This window comes from Chenopodium album, chromosome 12, assembly GCF_948465745.1.
Source record: "Chenopodium album chromosome 12, dcCheAlbu1.1, whole genome shotgun sequence".
In the NCBI taxonomy this organism is placed as follows: Eukaryota; Viridiplantae; Streptophyta; class Magnoliopsida; order Caryophyllales; family Amaranthaceae; genus Chenopodium; species Chenopodium album.
Window position 1 is genome coordinate 47352216 of NC_137845.1, and position 19676 is coordinate 47371891.

Sequence of the window (19676 nt, forward strand, 5' to 3'; positions counted from 1 at the left end):
ATAAGCTCCTCGATCGGCCCATACGTGCCCTGGTAGCGTATGGACATCCTCGGAGGGATGAACTCCCTAGGGCCAGCCTGCTAAGAATGAAAAGATTAGAAAGATACCCGGGGGCTACCTAAAGAAAGATAAACTAAATAAATAAAAGCATACCGCTGCCTCCTCTGAAAGGACGGGAGCCGGCGCTAGCAACGGTAGCAGGTCCTCCTCGTAGCTCTGCTCGAGGAGAACGTAAGACCTCCAAGGAGTACCCCGAGTAGGTCCACCAGCACGATCCCGCTGTGAGGCGTCGTGGAACATATGTCGAGGTGGAGGAGCGGGAACAACAAAGGTATTTGAGGAATGCTGGATGGCTACCCTCTCCCCTAGGTAGACCACCGCGTCGTACGTCCCCAGAAAGTAACGACGCTTAGCTGTATACTGCGCCGCCAGCGCAGAGATAGGGAAAGCAGCCCAAGGTCGATAGACCGGGCTAGGCTCCTGAAAACATTACTAAATAAGATACTAACACCGAAAGATGATAAAAGAAAAAGTATGAATTGAAAAAACCAACCGTGAGAATCATCTCTCGAAGGCGCAGCGCCTCCGGCGGACCTCTGCGGCCTCCCCAGCTGGCAACAATAGGGAGCACGCGAAGAGAAGGCCTCGCAGGTGCAAGAGAGGGAAAGTACTCGTAGAACCAAATCTATACGGAACAGATGAAAATTAGTAAAGATTGTGCCTCTAAATCTAGAGTTAAAACCTCAAAAAGGAAAGGAGATGTACCTCTACGACCCTCCAAAAGCTGGAAAGAGCTATCTCTCCAGACAAGGCCTTGTGACGACAGGAGCGCCGCAAGCCCAATAGAAAATCCGCATAGGCCATACTGGCCCAGTCATATGTCCCGACCAACTGGAGGTCGCGAACAGCGGACAGGTAGTAAAGTAGTACTCTACTACCTCGATCAGGGGAAAATGTCCCCGATAGCAGAATCAGCACAAAGATGCGCACCCGCTGCTCTCGGGTGGTCGCATCATCCTCAAAGGCTGCAGCCAGCGTGCAGCGACGAATACATCGGGAACTCAGCTGTCCCGACTGAGCCTCAGCCTGGGCCCGAACAACGATCGGCCCCAATAACTCCTGAACCTCCGGCGAATAGACAGTAACACCGGCATCGAAAGGCAGAGGAGTAGACTGAAACTCTAGCCCCGTAATGAGGCTGAAGTCAGTTGGAGTGACCGTCATCTCACCCCAGGGAAAGTGAAAAGTGTTGGTGGTGTCCCAAAAGAACTCCACCATAGCCCGAACGACGAGTTTACCCCCATCGTATGAAAACATGGCCCGGGTGGCCTGCAGCAGGGGAGTCAATCCACATGACTCCCAAAGACGACGAAGTCCCTCATCGCGACTGATGAAGTTGTCGTACAAAGAAATGATGGTGGAATTACCCGAGCCATGGCTACGGGTCCTCCCACTCGCAAGACCTCGTCGGATCCGCTCCGACAAATGATGAACCGGCGCATGAAACAGGGTGCGCTCGTCCCAATCCGGCATGAGACCCAGCCTGGAAGTAGAAGGCACGTCCTCGCCCTCGCTGGTGGGCTCGTCCTCTCGACGCGTGTCCCTCGACCGAGAACCGGAACCACGTCGTCTAGCCATGCTAAAGTACGTAAAAGTAATTAAGTTTAAGGCTCTACAGTATCTAAAGTTCGCCTAGGCCGCATGATACTATGTTCGCAAAAAACAGAGTACGTAGTACTAAAACAGAGCAAAATTTCAAACACGCATGGAAATGTTCTTTAAGCCAATAAACAATTTCTTGCAAACATATGATGAATATTGTGACAAATTGTGCAAGTAAAAGCAGTAAAAAATGCAAAGAACGACCCACATTGTTATTTACGACCTTAAGAGGTCCAACAATGGTGAATCCTTCGTTTCTTCACCAAATTGAGTCAAACAAGTCTCAAAATACTCCCAAGGTAATGTACAAGCATAATTAAACAAATTCAAGGCATAAAATTCAACGAACAAAGCAAATTAAGCAAGATCATTTTCGAATTTTTTCGAAAATCCGCGATCAAGAATGCATAATTCGTCAAAAACCGAGTAGAGTTTGAGCAAAACTTACATGGATCGGGAAAATAGATGAGAAAAGCTTCAATTTGCAACAAGTTTGAGCGAATTTGGTTGAGAAATGAGCGAGAACGAGTGAAGCGAAGGTTTCGTGAATTTGTGAGAAACAGAGCAGCGAAATAGAAATGAAGAAGAAGACGGGTTTAAAACCCCGATTCTGTCGCCAAACGACAGAATTGTCGCGAGGCGACAGACTCTGTCGCGCGGCGACAGATGCAAAAGCTCGCGACAGGCATTTCTGGCCGGCGCTGGAGCGGCGACAAAGTGCTGGGCCCCTCCTTATGGTTTTTTGGGTTTAGTTTAGTAATTTGGGTTCCTTGGTACGCCAGTTAGCCCCTTTAAGCAAATTGACATGATTTAGTCAGCTTGATTGCAATGCACTGAGTGATCGACTTGATGAAAGATCGTCTCACTTAGCTTAAAGCGCCTAAGTATTGGCTCATAATAAGGCACCGAAGTATTGGTTCGACAGAGGCACCGAAATATTGGTTCAACAGATACACCGAAATATTGGTTCAATAAAGGCACCGAAATAATGGTTCAATGGATGCACCGAAGTAATGGTTTACAAAGACAAAGCACCGAAGTACTGGCACAAATACACAAAAGCAATAATAACAACAATATGTTAAGGGTCAATAGGTAAAATGATTCTTTGGCAATGTCCCAACATAGAGAGGAGTTGTCTAGTGGCGAAGCAAGGCCGTGGCGAGGTAGTGTCACAAATTTTGGAGATGGCGAAGCAAGGTCAACTTCGATGGTCCCTCAAGGTAAAGAAGAGATTGTCTATAGCGGCGACGTACTGCCGTGGCGACGTACTGCCACACCTAGAAGATGACGACATACAGTTATTTTCGACGATGTTCCCGAAATACTGTGGAGGATTGTCACCAAGAATACTGAAGACGACGACATATGGTTATCTTCAACGATGGCGTTCACGAGGCACTGTGGGTGTTGTCACAAACAAATGAAGCAGCAGCAAAATGGTTACGCTCAGAGACGTGTGCTCGACGGTGCAAGATACGCGTTTCTTAACTCTTTTATCTGTTTAACTAATGATTAGTTTGCAGGTACTGGCGTTATAAGAATGATTTGGAATCGCAGAATGTTTTGAATCATTCTCCGTCCCTATCGATACTTTGACTCTCGTTTTTCGAAACATAAGTTTCTTCAAACTCAGTCAAAGTGGGGGCTTCTGTAGACACCCATTTGTGTCTCCCCAAAACCAAACCCAGTGATGAATGCCTTTCATGTTGTGTTATTATCGAATTAGGTGAAAGTGGTTTGGAAGTCGAGTGTTGCGGTTTAGTTTTAATTAAATTCTTTTCTCTCTGTTTTTGAAAATGACTTTATTTATTTGAAAATAGTCGAACCAGTTTAGTTTGGTCCATAATTAAGGTCCAATAATAGTGTAGATGGATGGGGCTCGAAGAGATCTTTCCAACGATATATTATAAGATCAATTCCAATGAATATTGAGGAAGTTATGGCTAAAATACTAAACTGGGCCTGGTTAATTATTTTAAATACGGCCCCGTGATCTAGAGGAGGGCCCAATGTTAATTATTATTCCTAAAATCATTAGGATTAATTATAGTTTTCTAGAAGTTTCTAGAAGGTTCTTTTTAATTCTAATATTATTAGATTTAATAATTAATTATCTTTAATAGATTTTTATTTGGAATAAAATATCGTTTTATTATCTTAAAAATATATATTTTATCTTCTGTACGGATTCCGTAGATCAAGTTGATTAAAGATCGGATTCCGCGTGAAAAAAAACGCGCTAATACAGGCTGTCGCCAAACGACAAATCTGTCGCCGCGCGACAGACATTGTCGCGTCGCGACAGAGTTAATTCTTGGCGACAACGTGTAGTTTTATTCCTTATCAAATTCTATGATTTTTCCGGATTATTTTCATTATAAATAGGGTCCGAATTCCTGTTTTCAAGAGGATCTACAAAAACATCAATTCACATTCAATTATTCTTTAATTTTCTCAATTCTTTTTTTTCTTTCTCTATTTCTAAACTAGCCTTTTCGAATACAACATTCCGCATTCGCAAGACTTAGAGTCTCTTAGCCAAGTTCGAAGTTGCCTTCGCCCTAGACGTGAAAGGTTGATAATTTCTGAGGGTTTGGTCCAAAACTAGTCTAAACTTTATTTAATTTGATTTCAATTTAATTATTTAATTATTGTTTATTATTTTCATTGAAGTTTACTAACTTGTGTATTTTGTTATTATAAAGAGGTACGAGGCTTCAAAGTATGTAATCTTATTACTCTCTTTCAATGTAGAAAGCATGTTTAGATTTGTTTATTATTGTCTTATAATTCCTAGTATCATGTTAGGATGCTTTTAATGCTTTCTAGTATCATGTTAGGATGTTATTTAATGCTTTCTAGTATCATGTTTAGGATGCTTTTATGCTTTCTAATATCATGTTAGTACCATGTTAGGTTTAAAGCTTTGATCTTTATTGCTTAGTGACATGCTAGGAGATGTTATTAACCTTGTTAGTATCATGCCTAGGATCTTGCTATTATTATTAAGCTTTATTATGCCTTATCATGTTATCATCATCATTATGATTGTTATTGATTTATTATTATGTTGCTTGATATATTTTATTATTATTGCTTGATCACACCTTTTATGATTGTTAAAGGGAATTTGTACTTGAAATCACGCTTAATAAGATAATTAATAATTTGGTTTAGGCTAATGTGATTTTAACTCAAGTGATCGCCAATAATAGTATTATTTGTGCATTAATATTCAACCAACATAGATTAAACAGGGTAGGTTTAATATAATGTTTGTATGTTATTCGAAAAGCGCACATGAATACTAGCAGAACAAAGTAGAGGCCTATTTTATAGGGCGGGTCCTTTCTTTTGTAGATTGGATTCGTACCCTCATCCCCGGACCCTGTTTGGTTCAAGACCTTATGGAGTAGTTGATGGTCCTTTTGGATTGTCTTTTGGGTTTACAAGTTCCTAAAACTTGTTGGCGACTCTTTTTGCTCTTTGTCTTTCCCTTGGAACGCCACCGTACTTTAGTGTATGATCACAGTGGGGTTCAAGTTTGGGGTTATCATAATGCTTGAAATATTCCCTACAGGTATTAAGGGGGTAGATCTTGACATGGATTTTATTTATACCGCCTTAGCATATTGGGACACAGATACACATTGCTTTAGACTGGGGTGTGATGAAATTTGCCCTTTACCGGAAGAATTTGGTGCCATCCTAGGCTTCCCTTCATTAGATCTCGCGGTAATCCCTAGAATAGATAAATATTATTATAAAGATTTTGAGCGGTTCTTTAATTTGAGAGGCAAAGATCTAACCAATATTGTAGATGGTAGTGTAGTCAATCTAAAAGAATTTGCACGCCACTACTTTGATAGACCTTATTCTGAATCTTTTCATGTATAAGAAGAAGGGTTTTCTTTTTTGCATGATTAACCAGTATCTTCTCACTAGTGGTCGAACTAATGAGGGTGAAGCAATTATATTAACTGTTTTGGAGCAAATTGAATCTGGAAGAAACCCAATGCCATTAATTGTCGGAGAGACTATGCTTAGTCTTGATGAATTAAAGAGAAATCCAAAAGCACCTTTTCGGGGCTCTCCAATTTTGTTACCGGTAGAAAAAATAATATTTTTAATTACAGAAATTAAAAACATATTTTTTGTATAGTAATATTAATTTTTTGCATTGAATATTTTTTTTGCAGATATGGCTAATGGAGAGACTAGAATAATTAGTCCTCCTGATAATATTGAAAAATATACTCCAAATTGTTTTGTGCGGCGAAAGAAACGCTTCTCTAAGATGGGGCGTCATGAGTGGAACAAAGTCTTTGCTTCTTGCAACTTTGCTATCAAGTGGGTCGTCCCATGGTGGAAAATAGAGAAGATGGTTGGTGTCAACAAGCAACCCTTCTGCCGTCTTCCAAGCTTAACCAAGATGACTTTTTATTATCCCTGCAGGGTAAAAAGGCAGTATGGTCTACTTCAAACAATTCCGTCCGGGGATCTCCTTCGTCCCTATGAATTCCCTGTCTCGCAAGAAGTAGAGAGATTTGACATATATTGGAGCGCTAGGCCTTTATGGGAAGTAATTACCCAAAAGGTTCCTCCTTCCTTGCCCAATGAGGTGAAAAATGGCTTCTTAATAAGCCTACCACATACATGAAGAAAAATCAGAGTAGAACCAATGTGAAGAACCATCTAGATGACAAAGTGATTCCTGTGAAGGAACGTTTGGGTGAGAAGATTGAGTTTAAAACACCTGTGATGCCTAAGAAGAAAAGTACTACAAAGGATAAAGGGAAAAGAAAAGCTGACACTTCAGAAAAGAAGGTTTCGGTTGAAAGGAAACATGGAGTCCTAGCTAAAGGAGAAACTGTATACTCTAAAATTGAATGTAGGCCCTCTAAAGGATGCCTATTAGCTAAAGCCATGGACGATGAGGAGGAGGCAGATAAAAATTGGAAAAGGTCAAAGAAAGAGAAGAAAGATTGAAGCATTACTGAACTGCCAATTTATTAGACTTTTTTAAAGTCAATTTTATGCTTTTATTTGAATTCCATCAATAATGTATTTTTGCTTTATGAAATTTCAGCATTTTTGATTAAATCAACTTTTAAATTTAATTTATTAAAGCAATGAAAAACAAATTTGATTATTTTATTTTCCAGAAATTTTATCGAGTACGGAAGTCGAAAAGTTTCCGAAAAACGCCGAAATTTTCCCAGATATCCCCAGAAAAACGGCGCCACTATTTTGCGTGTGTCGCCGGGCTTTTATGTCTGTCGCCGGGCGACAAGCTTTGTTGCTCTGCACTGCAGTTTGTCGGCAGGCGACAGACTTCATTCTGTGGCGCTCCTATTTCGTCGAATTTCTTCTTGTTTCTGGGATGCGAGGCTTGTAAAATTTAAAGTGGCCGCACCCTGTAAAGGGTTGCCTATGTATCCTCTCTTAAGGAATCAGGCCAAACGTAGCTCTCTTGAGTGTCCGACTTAAGTAGTTATGGGTAGTACTTTTTAAGTTGGTCAAGGTTCGTCATGTTTGAAAACTCATTGCCATCCATGTCAGTTAGTTTTGCTACTCCTCCTGATAGGATGGTTTTGACGATATATGGTCCGGACCAATTAGGCTTGAATTTTCCTCTTGGGTCCAAAACGTTTTTCCTTAGTGCTTTTAACACCAAGTCTTCTACTTTGATGTTTCTTGTCTTGACCTTCTTATTAAAGTGCCTAGCCATACGGGTTTAATAACATTGGGTATGATGTAGAGATTCTAGTTGCTTTTCATCGAGTAGGATTAGCTCTTCGTATCTTGCTCTAGTCCATTCGACTTCATCGAGTTTACTCTCTAATGCAATGCGTAGAGACGGTATCTCTAGTTCTACAGGTTGCACGACATCCATTCCATAAACCAAGGAGAATGGCGTATTTCCTGTTGATGTGCGAATTGACGTGCGATAACCCCAAAGTGCAAAATGGAGTTTGTCAGGCCAATCCTTGTAATTTTCTGTCATTTTCTCGATAATAGTCTTTAGGTTTTTATTGGCTGCCTCAACTGCTCCATTTTCTTGAGGTCTATAGGGGGAAGAAAGATGGTGTTGAATACCATATTTTTGTAACAATTCTTCACATTCAGCTTGAAAAGTGAGTTCCATTGTCACTTATCATCTCACGTGGGACTCCGTATCGACAAATAATATTCCTTTCAATAAAGAGTGCTACATGTTTCGCAGTGAGTTTAGCATATGATTGTGCTTCAACCCACTTTGTTAAGTAATCAATTGCTACTAAGATGTATTCATGACCTCCTGTCCGGGGGGGGTAATTTTACCGATAATATCAATTCCCCATGTAGAGAATGGCCATGGTGAAGTGTAGGTGTAAAGTAGAGACGGAGGGACATGTTGTAAGTTAGCGTAAATTTGGCACTTAGGGTATCTTTTTACATATTGATGACAATCCCTATTCATGGTAGTCCAATAGTACCCTTCTCGCATTATCTTTTGGACTAGCATTTTGCCATTAACATGGGTTCCACAAAATGCCTTCGTGGACTATTCTCATAACTCTTTGGGCGTCTTTTTTCCCTACACATAAGAGAGCTCGTCCCTTAGGTACCCTTTTATGTAACTCGTTGTCTATGAGTACGTATTGGGAAGCTAAGAGTCTTAATGCTCGTTTTGCTCTTTTGTCAGCATGAGAAGGATATTCTCCTTTGGTGACGTAATTGAGTATATCCGTATACCATGGTTCTTCTTCTTCTTCGTCTTGGACCACTTGGTCATCTTTTATGGCTTGGATGTAAGCCGGTTTATGCCTTTTCTCTATGGTTAGAGGCATTTGTTCGATTTCCACGGGAATCCTAACCATTGAGGCTAGTCTTGCCAAAGCATCAGCAAATTGGTTTTCCTCTCTAGGTAGATAGGTGTATTCTACCTTTTCTAGCTGGTTGGTGAGAGTTTCCAAATAATTTTGGTAAGGAGCTAGGCTTTCACTCCTTACTTTCCATCTTTTGGAAATTTGGTTGATGATCAACGAAGAGTCTCCGAATATTCGCAATTTCTTCACTGCCAATACCAAAGCTGTTTCAAGGCCTACCACGCATGCCTCGTATTCAGCAGCGTTATTGGTAACGTCGAAATCTAGCTTTATAGAGATTGGAATATGTTCTTCTTTAGGTGATACTAATAGTACTCCAACTCCACATCCTTTTTGGTTTGAGGCTCCATCGAAGTATAAAGTCCAAGTATCATCTTCTGTGACCATCAAGTCTTCATTTGGAAATTCGTTGTCATGTATTGGCGTCGAATCTTCTATTGGGAAATCCGCTAGGAAGTCTGAAACCATAGATCCTTTGATAGCTTTTTGAGGCATGAATCTTACATCGAAATGGGCTAGATTGACTATCCACCTTGATATGCGCCCATTAGTGTAGACTTTTCGAAGAGATACTTAAGCGGATCCATTCGAGAAACTACAAAGACTGTGTGCACGAGCATGTAATGTCTTACCTTGGTTGTGGCCCACACCAGTACGAGGCACAATTTCTCAAGCGGTGTGTAGCATACTTCATACTCGAGCATTTTCTTACTTAGATAGTAGATTACGTTTTCTTTACCTTCTATTTCTTTCCCAAGCATAGCCCCCATTGTCTCCTTGGTGAATGTTAAGTACAACCTAAGAGGGATCCCTGGAAGCGCTGGTGCTAATACGGGAGGATTTGTGAGATAGGCTTTGATCTTTTCAAAGGCTTTTTGACACTCGTCGTCCCATATTACTGGTACGTTCTTTTTGAGCTTCTTAAATATTGGTTCGCATATCGTTGTTAGCTTCGATATGAACCTACTTATATATTGCAACCGGCCAATAAATCCTTGAATTTGTTTCTCGGTTTTGGGCGGTGGCATTGACATGATCGCCTTGATCTTGGTTGGGTCTATCTCTATTTCTCTAGAGCTTATGACATATCCCAAGAGCTTGCTTGAAGTGACTCCGAAAGCACACTTAGATGGATTCAGCCTCATGTTGTATTTTCTTAGCCTTTCGAAAAAATTTCTTAAGGCCACTTGATGTCCTGGGCGATCTTTTGATTTTACAATCATATCGTCTACGTGTACCTCGACTTCTTTGTGCATCATATCATTGAGTAGGGAAGTTGCTGCTCGTTGGTAAGTAGCACCCGTGTTTTTCAACCCGAATGGCATTACCGTTTAACAGTAAGTACCCCACGGCGTTATGAATGTTGTTTTCTCCATGTCTTTTTCTGCCATGAGAATCTGGTTGTACCCTGCATATCCATCCATAAATGAGAGAAGTGCATGATTTGCTGTATTATCTACTAAAATATCGATGTGTGGTAAAGGGAAGTCATCCTTTGGACTTGCCTTATTTAAATCTCGATAGTCGACACACATTCTTACCCTTCCATCCTTCTTCAGAACTGGGACTACATTTGCTACCTATTCGGGGTATTTGGATACCCTAATAAAACCTGCAGTTATTTGTTTCTGGACTTCTTCTTTTATTTTAAGGGCTAAATCGGGTTTCATTCGACGCAGCTTTTGTTTTACAGGTTTCATTCCTGGAATTAGTGGTATAGTGTGTTGAGCTATTTCTCTATTAATGCCTGGCATATCTTCATATGACCAAGCGAATACATCGATAAATTGTTTGAGTAGATTAATTAAATCGGTTCTTTCTTGTTTGTTAAGTGTTAGTCCGATTTTAACTTCTCTTTTAATGGTTGGATCTTTTGAAATATCAACCGTTTCAGTATCCTCAATTATCAGTGTTTTCTTTTCAAGTGTTTCCATTGCTTTAATAATTTCTTTGTCATTTTCATTGTTAGTTAAGCAATGCTCGTCATCTTGGGTTAATGAAGAATACGATGAGTAAGAGGAAGAAGACATATTATTGAATTCTGAAACCATTACATCGAAAAGAGAAATGTCCTCAGGGACTTGATTGCTAACTATCCTAGGAATAGAATTAGAAACTAGGGGTGTTATGACTAAAGACTTAGAAGACTCTACAAGAAAAGACTCAGACTTAGACTCTGACTCAGACGATTCTTCAAACATTGGTCCTTGCCCTGTTGTTATTGAGATTTTCCTTCCATTCGGAGTAGTCACCTTAACCGTCTTGCGCCATCCTTGCATTGAACCTTCCGCTGGAGTGACGAGCTTTGAAGGGTCAAAGTTCTCGCTTTGTAGGACCGTTTGGATAAGCGAGGAATTATCCTCTACATATTTCGGCTCATCTTTTTCACGCCCAAAGAGGAGTCCCATAACATTAAAGTCAAAGCACGGGGGTGCTTTCTCCTTGTGAATAGGAGTTGGGATCTCATCTAGAAAGTAACAATCCAGAAAGATTTCGAACCCAGGTTGCCTTATGCCATTTACAACAAAGGGTTCGGGAAATTCATAGCATGGATAGTCTTCTCCTTCTCTTACGAACTGTCCGTTGAGAGTAAGAGGGTACTGGTCCATTGGGATTGCTTTCTTTTGGGTGCGAGCGTTCCTACGCGCTTTAGACTTTTCCTGGGCTCGCTTAAGATCTTCCTGAGTCAGTTCGAAACCAAGTCCGAAAGTATCTAACTTAGGGAGGCCAGGCGATTCCATTTGTTTTGCTATCTCCTTTTTCTTTCCTAGAGTCATTCCGGGAAAGTGTCCCTGTCTCTTGAGAATAGTATTTACCGTTATGTTGGAGTGGGGGTCGTAACAAGGAGGGGTCCTTTCATCCTCCTCGATTAAGGAGACCTCCTCACTAAAGCCCCACAAGTCTTCGTCATCTTCATCTGCTCCACATTAATGATCGGATTTTCAACAGCTTTAATCCTCATAGGTGAAGCATCGACCGTAATAGGGATCCCTCTAACTATAGCTTTTACTTGTTGGTGAAGAGATGAAGGGACTGCCTTGAGGTCATGAAGCCAAGGGCGTCCCAACAATAGGTTAAAGGAAGCCTTAATATCTACCACTTGGAAGGTAGTGGCATGTTCTATTGCTCCCGTCGTTACATTCATAGTAATTTTTCTAAGAGCTTGGCGACGAGTATTGTCGTAGGCTCTTATTCCTTGTGTTGACGGGGTTAAGTCCTCATCCCTTATGCCTAACATCCTTGCAGTTTTGAGTGGACATACATTAATTGCCGATCCGTTGTCTACAAGAGTAATTGGGACATTCATCCTCTTGCAGATTACCGTGAGGTTCAGAGCCTTGTAATGCTTATCACCTTCCGGAGGTACATCCTTGTCGGAAAAGGTGATTAGATTGGTAGGACTAGGGAGATCACTCGTAAGGAAATTAGCCAACCCCCCAGGAGTGGTATCGGAATCTATCCCTATCTTATCCAAGGCATTCATTACCACCATCCTATGTTCTCAAGATGTAGCTAAGAAGTTTCCATACATTCATTTCGACTTTGGTCTTTTTGAATTGTTTGATAATATCATTGTCCTCTATAATGGGTATGGGAACTTGCTGCACAGCAGGAATAGGCTGTGTGGAGATGGGAGGTTGCATTCTCCCGGATCTTGTGAGGACGTCTATGGGTGAATCTTCTTCATCCCAAAAATCGCTTACAGGATATACGACTGAAAGTGGAGGTTCTTCGATATCCTTAAGATAGACGTCTTCGTCATCGCTGTCCCAAACCCCATTAATGCTTATATCTTGTTCTTGTGGGATTTGAACTAGCTTCTTGTCATTAATCATCTTCTGAATTAAATCTTTGAATTTAAAACGATTTTCAATAGTATGTCCCCTGATTGATGGTATGGACAGTAGAACCTATCTGTCCTCTTTAGAGATTCAAATGGTCTTGGTTCGGGAGTTTTGACTTTACCACTCTCGGAGAGCATTTTGAACATTTTAGCGTAGGAAGTCCCAATTGGAGTGTAGAGTTTATTACTCTTCTTGGGTGTGTCAATTACTTGGAGAGGGAATGGCTTCTTCTCCCTAAGTGGAACCTTAGCATGTTTACTTTGAAGCTCTTTTCTTTGTTCTTTCACTAATTCAATAGCTTCACGTAACAAGTCTATTCCCTCCCACATTGATCGTATGAGAATCCATACTTCTTCCTTGGTTGCAAGTTCTTGTTCAGAAGGAAAATCATCCATGGCATTGAAAAAGGTTTCCTCCTTTTCTTCGATAGCATGAATTTCTTCAATAGGTTTGATGAGGGATGAAGGATCAACATGGTCTTCTTCATCAGAGATAGCCAAGGAATCGGAGAGAGGTGCATTATTAATACTTGGCTTCTTGCTTGCAGGGGGCAATGGTAACTTATTGTTGTCTATCAAATCTTAGATAGCTTCCTTAAGCTTCCAACAATTCTCAGTGAGATGGCCCCTACCTTGGTGATATTTGCAATGTGCGTTGGGGTTCCAATTGGCTGTCCTCTTTTCAACAGGTGGATCCCCGAATGGTCCAATAGGAGTTATAAGACCCTTTGCATTCAGTCGATCGAATGCGGTGTCATAACTCATACCAATAGGAGTAAAGTTCCTCCTAAATGGTTTCTTTTGTCCTTGGTTGTTCATAGCAAGGACTTCACTCAAATTAAAGGTGCTAACAATATTTGAGTGGGTGGTCTTGGAAGAAGAAGGGTTGTCGTTCTTCTTACCTTTCCAGCCACTGTTGGAGTTGTTGTTAGCAGCTTTTTGTTTAGCTAGGTCATCTTCAATATTAATTCCAATGTCATAGACAGCCTTGAAAGTATGAAGATTGTTTTGGTACCTAAGGTGCTTAGAGTACTTTTCTTGGAGGTTCTTAATGAACATCCTTACAGATTCTTTCTCACTTGGTACTTCAATCATCCTAGCAGAGGTTTCTCTCCATTTATTGAAAAAAGAAGTGAAACCTTCGTTTTCTTTTTGTTTAAGTATTTCAAGTTCCCTATGATCGGTTTCGACTTGGATATTGCATTTATACCTATCAATGAAAGCGTTTACAATTGATTCCCAAGTAGAGGTTTTCTCTTTGTCAAGGGAGAAGAACCATTGTTGGCAAACAGTCTCAAGAGATAAGGAAAATAAAGAATGAAATACTTTTCTATAAATACCCTTAATATTCATTATAGTTTCAAAGGCTCTTAAATGAAAATAAGGATTATCAGTTGCCTTAAACTTTGGGATGTCGTTGGCATTGAACTTATGTGGAAAAAGCTCCTTGTCCACAGAGACCCCTTGCGAGCTAATGCCCTGGAACCTGTAATCATTAGATATCTTGCTTAAGCTTTCTTGCATGAGCTCCATTTGTTGTTGTCTCACAGGGTCATTGATTTGGAGGGTCAAAGCCTTCAACACCTCAGTAACGCTAGCCATTTGCTTCTTGAGCTCGTTGACTTCTTCTTGACTTGCCATTATTAGCTTTTCTTTTCCAAGTGATTGGTTTGTCAAAAAGCTGAACTTGAACGAAGAGGTTATCCTTGATTAAACGCCCTTCCTTTCTTAACCACGCGCTGTAAATTAAACCATTTATTTGTTTTAATAACTTGACTCAAATTGACTTTAACTTTACGGGTTTATAAAGAAAAAGGAAAAAAGCAAAAATAGGGTATATTTTTGTGGAATCAAGTATATGGGTTCAAACAAGTGGTTAATTGGAGGATTAATATCCGGGTATATTTTTGGGGAATCAAGTATATGGGTTCAAACAAGTGGTTAATTGGAGGATTAATATCCGACTTACCCCCCTAAAAAAAATGACGGAAAACACGCGCATACAAGACTCTCTAGACATGGTCAAAGTGTACATACATGTTAGTGTGTGCTTTATTTGTGGGTGTAAGTGACATGCTTTGACTCTTGTGTAAGACCATGGGACTAAGTGTCTAGACTCAATTAAGGACTAAACAAGGGTATTGTTATTAACAAAATAATCGAACTGATTAGCAAACTGTTTAATTAGACTCTTCGTGATGACTCGAGCAAAATACCGAACTGTCGCCGAAACAACAGGACTGTCGCCTCCAGCTTCAGTGCAGCGCCTGACGACAGGGTTGTCGCCCGGCGTTGCACAGTAGTGTGCGGCGCTGCAGCCCAGATTTTTGCGCCATTACCGGAGTATTAATCTGGGACTGCTTTCGGTATTTTTACTCTACGGGACAGGCCTAAAGTCGTACTAAGTCAATTCTGATTAATTTATTCAACCTTGATAAAAAAAAAAATTAAATAATTAGGCAAAGTCCTTTTAGTCATTAATTAATTTATTTAGATTTGATCACGAGTCAACAAACGGTTAGGAAGAATATATAAAAGATGCACAACCAATAATGCACAAGTAGTCAAGTAGTCACGACATGATGCAATGAGTTTGCAACCTAACCATGGCTCTAGTTCTCTAAAGTTCGGGATATGGGTTAGTCAAAGAGGGTCCATGGTTATGAGTCCGGATGCACCGCGCGGAAGCCTTACCTTTGGAAGGGTTGGCGCGAGTGGATGGGACCCCGCGAGTTAAACTCGCTTCCATGGTTTGGTGGATTCAACATTCTCGGATGTACCCTTTGTTGCTCAGAGCGTTCAATCGGGTAGATGGAGCATGAATCCCCAGAGGGTTATGTCCATATGTAGAACACATATGGGTTTCAGAAAAGTGAGAAAAACTCAATCAGGAAGTAGAATCGAGCTAACAGTGCTAGAACTGGTCGAAATTAGAACTCATATTTCTGGCTCGGTATTGGAAGAACGCAGCGCCAGCCAACAGAGACTGTCGCCGTAATATAGACCTGTCGTCTGGCGACAGAGCCATATGTTTGGTGACAGGCTCTGTTTTCTGGACGCCGGTTCCTACATGCCTCAGTAGCTTTCTGTGTTTGTAAAATTTTCCAGTTTTTCGCAGCATTATTTCGGTTCTAGTTGTGAAAGATATTCCTCAAATTTCCTACGTGCAAAAATCCTATGTTTTAACTCATTACGGATGGTCTTTCCAATGAGATGTTTTTTATGCATATGACAATAATGTAAATCAAAATTACGCACATGAAATACTTAGAACTTTTCGAGTCTTATCCACTCATTCTAAATCATTGCCGAAATAAATTTCAGGAGTTAAAATAGAAATCCTCCCCAGTGGAGTCGCAAAAAACTGTAGGGAATATTTCAAGCATTACCCCAAACTTGAACCCCACTGTGATCATACACTTTAGTATGGTGGCGTCCAAAGGGAAGGAAGTTAGAGCAAAAGAGTCACCAACAAGTTTTAGGAACTTGTAAACCGTTCATGAGGTGAAGGTTACACCCCTTAACGATCCATGAGATCGTCAACTCCAATAGGTCTGGAACCAAGACTGGTGTTCGGGATGAAGGTACAAATCCAACCTAAAAGAGATTGAACCTGCCCTAATAATAGGCCTCTACTTTATTCTTCTCGTATTCATGTGCGCTTTCTAATTAACATGCAATCAATAGGTTAACCCTAAACCTGTTTCTCTATGTTGGTTGAATATTAATACACAAACAAAACTATTATTTGTGATCACTTGAATTATAATCATATTAGCCTAAACAAGATTATTAATTATCTTATTAAGCGTGATTACAAGTACAAATTCCCTTTAAACATGCATAAAAGGCGTGATCAAGCAATAACAATAATAATAAATATAATATCAAGCAACATAATAACAATCATAATTAAAATAATAAATAATCATGTTAAAAATAAAGCATAATATTAATAGCAAGATCCTAGGAATGATACTAACAAGATTAATAACAAACCCTAGCATGTCACTAAACAATAAAAATCAAAGCTTTAACCCTAACATGGTACTAACATGATATTGATATGATATTAGAAAGCATAGGAAGCACCCTAAACATGATACTAGAAAGCAATAATAACATCCTAACATGATGCTAGGAATTAATAAATAACAAACATGCTTTCTACAAGAATAGAGCCATAAGATTACATACTTTGATGCCTCGTATCTCTTTCTAATAACAAAATACACGTGTTAGTAACTTCAAGGAAAATAATAAAACAAACAATCAAATTAAATAATGGAAATAGAGATTAGGAACCAAACCCTCAGAAATTATAACCTTTCACGTCTAGGGCGAAGGCAACCTCGAACTAGGCTAGGTGTGTCAAGATCTTGTGAATGCGGAATTTTGTTCGAGGAAAGGTTCAGAAAAAGAGAGAGATGATTGTAGATGAGAATTGGTGATTGTTGATGATTGAAAACGGAGGTTTAAGGAGCCTATTTATAATGAAAATCAGCCCGGATATGATAAAAAAGAATCAGAGTTCGAAAAGGAATAAAACACGACGCTGTCGTCGCTATAGCCTCTGTCGCCGCGCGACAGGCCTATCTCCAGGTGACAGCCTGTGGTGCGGCGCTGCAGACGATTTTTCCACACGTTTTCCTATTTCTGATAAAATTTAGCGTACGAGGGATTAAACTGTAATTTTATTTAAAACGTTTCTTTTATTCTAAATAAAACTCATAAAACTCTTTTATCAATGCTAATCACATTAGGATTCAAAAAAACCTTCTAGAAAATTCTAAAAGACTATAATCAATCCTAATTGCGTTACGAATCATAAATCATAATGGGCCCTCCACTAGATCATTGGGCCGCATATAAAAGTCAAATCGGGCCCAGTTAAGTATTTTGACCATAACTTCCTTATTATTCATCGGAATTGAGCTTATAATATATCGTCGGAAAGCTCCCTTCGAGCCCAATCCAACTACATCATTATTGGACCCTTGCCATGGACCAAAATAAACTGGATTGGCTATTTTTATAAAATAGGTTTTCGAAAACAGAGAGAAAGAAAAAGAATTAAAAACTATCCGCAACACTAGACTTTCCACACTTTCACTTCATTCGATTATGATTCGACGTGAAAGGTACTCATCACCGGGTTTTGTTTTGGGGAGACACTTTTGGGTGTCTACACCCACAAATTCAAAAGATTCCTTTTCAACCAATAAGGTGCTTCTGTACAAGATTCTTTTGTACACCATGTGTACCCCTACTCCCTCCCGTGGTCATTTCTAAAAGAATAAATATGCATTAGAACATCGATTGAGTAATTCTCTACGAAAATTAAATACGTAGTAAAATTTTAAGCATGCATTATATGCATAAACACTATTTATTACGTAAGTCAGTTAATAAATCGTTTAATGTCCAATATATGAACTTTAATTTTTTTTTACTACCTCTTCATATATTTTAGTCCGTCTTGTGCGCTGCTTGCTACACCGTGTGACCAGTTGTAACAGAATAAAGTAACTCCTATAATACTGATAGGTAATAACCCCTTTAATATTGATCAGTAACCCCTTTAATACTAATCGAGTAACCCTTGTAAAATTGACAAAGTAACCTTTATAACACTGACGAAGTAACCCCTATAACACCAACGAAGTAATTCTTATTATGGTTGGCCCACTGTGCATATATTTTTCTAAAGAGATTTATATGGAAAATATTTAAGTATTGATTGACCTTTAATAGGAAAGATATTCAATAAAAAAAAGAATGATTTACAATTAAAAGTTACCTTATCTTAGCTTTATATTGTTTTTGTTCTTTCCATTAGTGTAATTTTTTTATCAAATCAAACATATTGATGAAATGGATTGCACGCACCGAACGCATATAAAGATAGTGTCTTATGAGGGAGGTAAACGTTACCGAATAAGGAAATTCATTGAAGTATTTGTTTTGGAATGGGCGAATAAGAATCAAAGAATTTAAAGCAACTAATTTCTGATGGGACTATAGCTTTTCCATCAACAAAGAATCAAATAAAGAGATTCACGTTTTTTTCATTTGGCATTTGGCAAAAGAGAATAGAAAGACATGAACTGTAAGTCTGTAAGTTAATTGAATAAATGACACAAAACACTAAAAGGCCCTAAGAATGCATTAATTTATACTTGGATAATAATAGTTTAAAACCACTATGACAAGAAAGGATTATTCTCGTTGAGCATCACAAGTTTAATGACTATACTAATCAGTAATCACATACTTTTCTACTTTCTCTATTTTCTTTAACTTGCAACTTAAGTTTATGGCACGCCTAATGTATACGGACAAAAATCATACTCTCTCTATCTCTTTTTGTTTGCTCCAATTTTTTTTTTTTTGAAATTGTTCCTTAAAGATTACTCCATACAATTAATATACATAGAGACTACTACTTTAATCTCACAAAAATACTTTAGGTCCTACCACTTTTCCCTCTCATCAATTCCATTCAACTAAAACTTACTCCATAATAAAAATGAAACATTTCTATGGCGCAAATAATTGGGTTACAGAGGGAGTAACAAGTAATAAAACTGTTGATATTGCCTTCTAAATTGTGTGGAACTTTTTTAATCACTAAAATTGACACAACAATGACTTTTACATTTTTTGAATACAAAATCTCCAATTTTTGCACAAGAGTCGAGTAAGAGCATCCTCCTCAGCAAGAGTCATTTCCTACTCTCTCTGTCACATTATATAGTCCATGTTTTCTTATTTTGAAGATCCAGAATGTTGTTTCTGTTTCTACTTTTAGATTGTATGTAAAAACCATTATAACCTCACTTTTTTAACTTTATTCATTGTATTTCCTAATTTACCCATGAATTTTACACATACTTTGTACTTTTTCCAATTTTTCTCTCTAATTTTTGTCTATGATTATAGTTTTCACTTTTATTAATGTAATTCATCCACATTCTCCTCCTATTTCTTAAATACTGTGAAAAAACACAAATAGAAACTATATTATGAGATAGAGAGAGTTTAGTTAGGTGGATCCTCTCATCATCTTGCACATTCATGAGGATCAGGATCCTCTCATCATCTTGCACATTCATGAGGATCCTCAAGATATGCAATAAGTGAATTAAAAGGATGGACAAACCTTATTGATGCCGGCGCTCTAACCATCCCAAATGATTATTGGTTGAGAATGCTCTAAGGGTCTGTGTCTGATTTACTGAACTGAGCTGAATTAGACTGAACTGAACTGAACTGAACTATTTATGAGAGAAGGA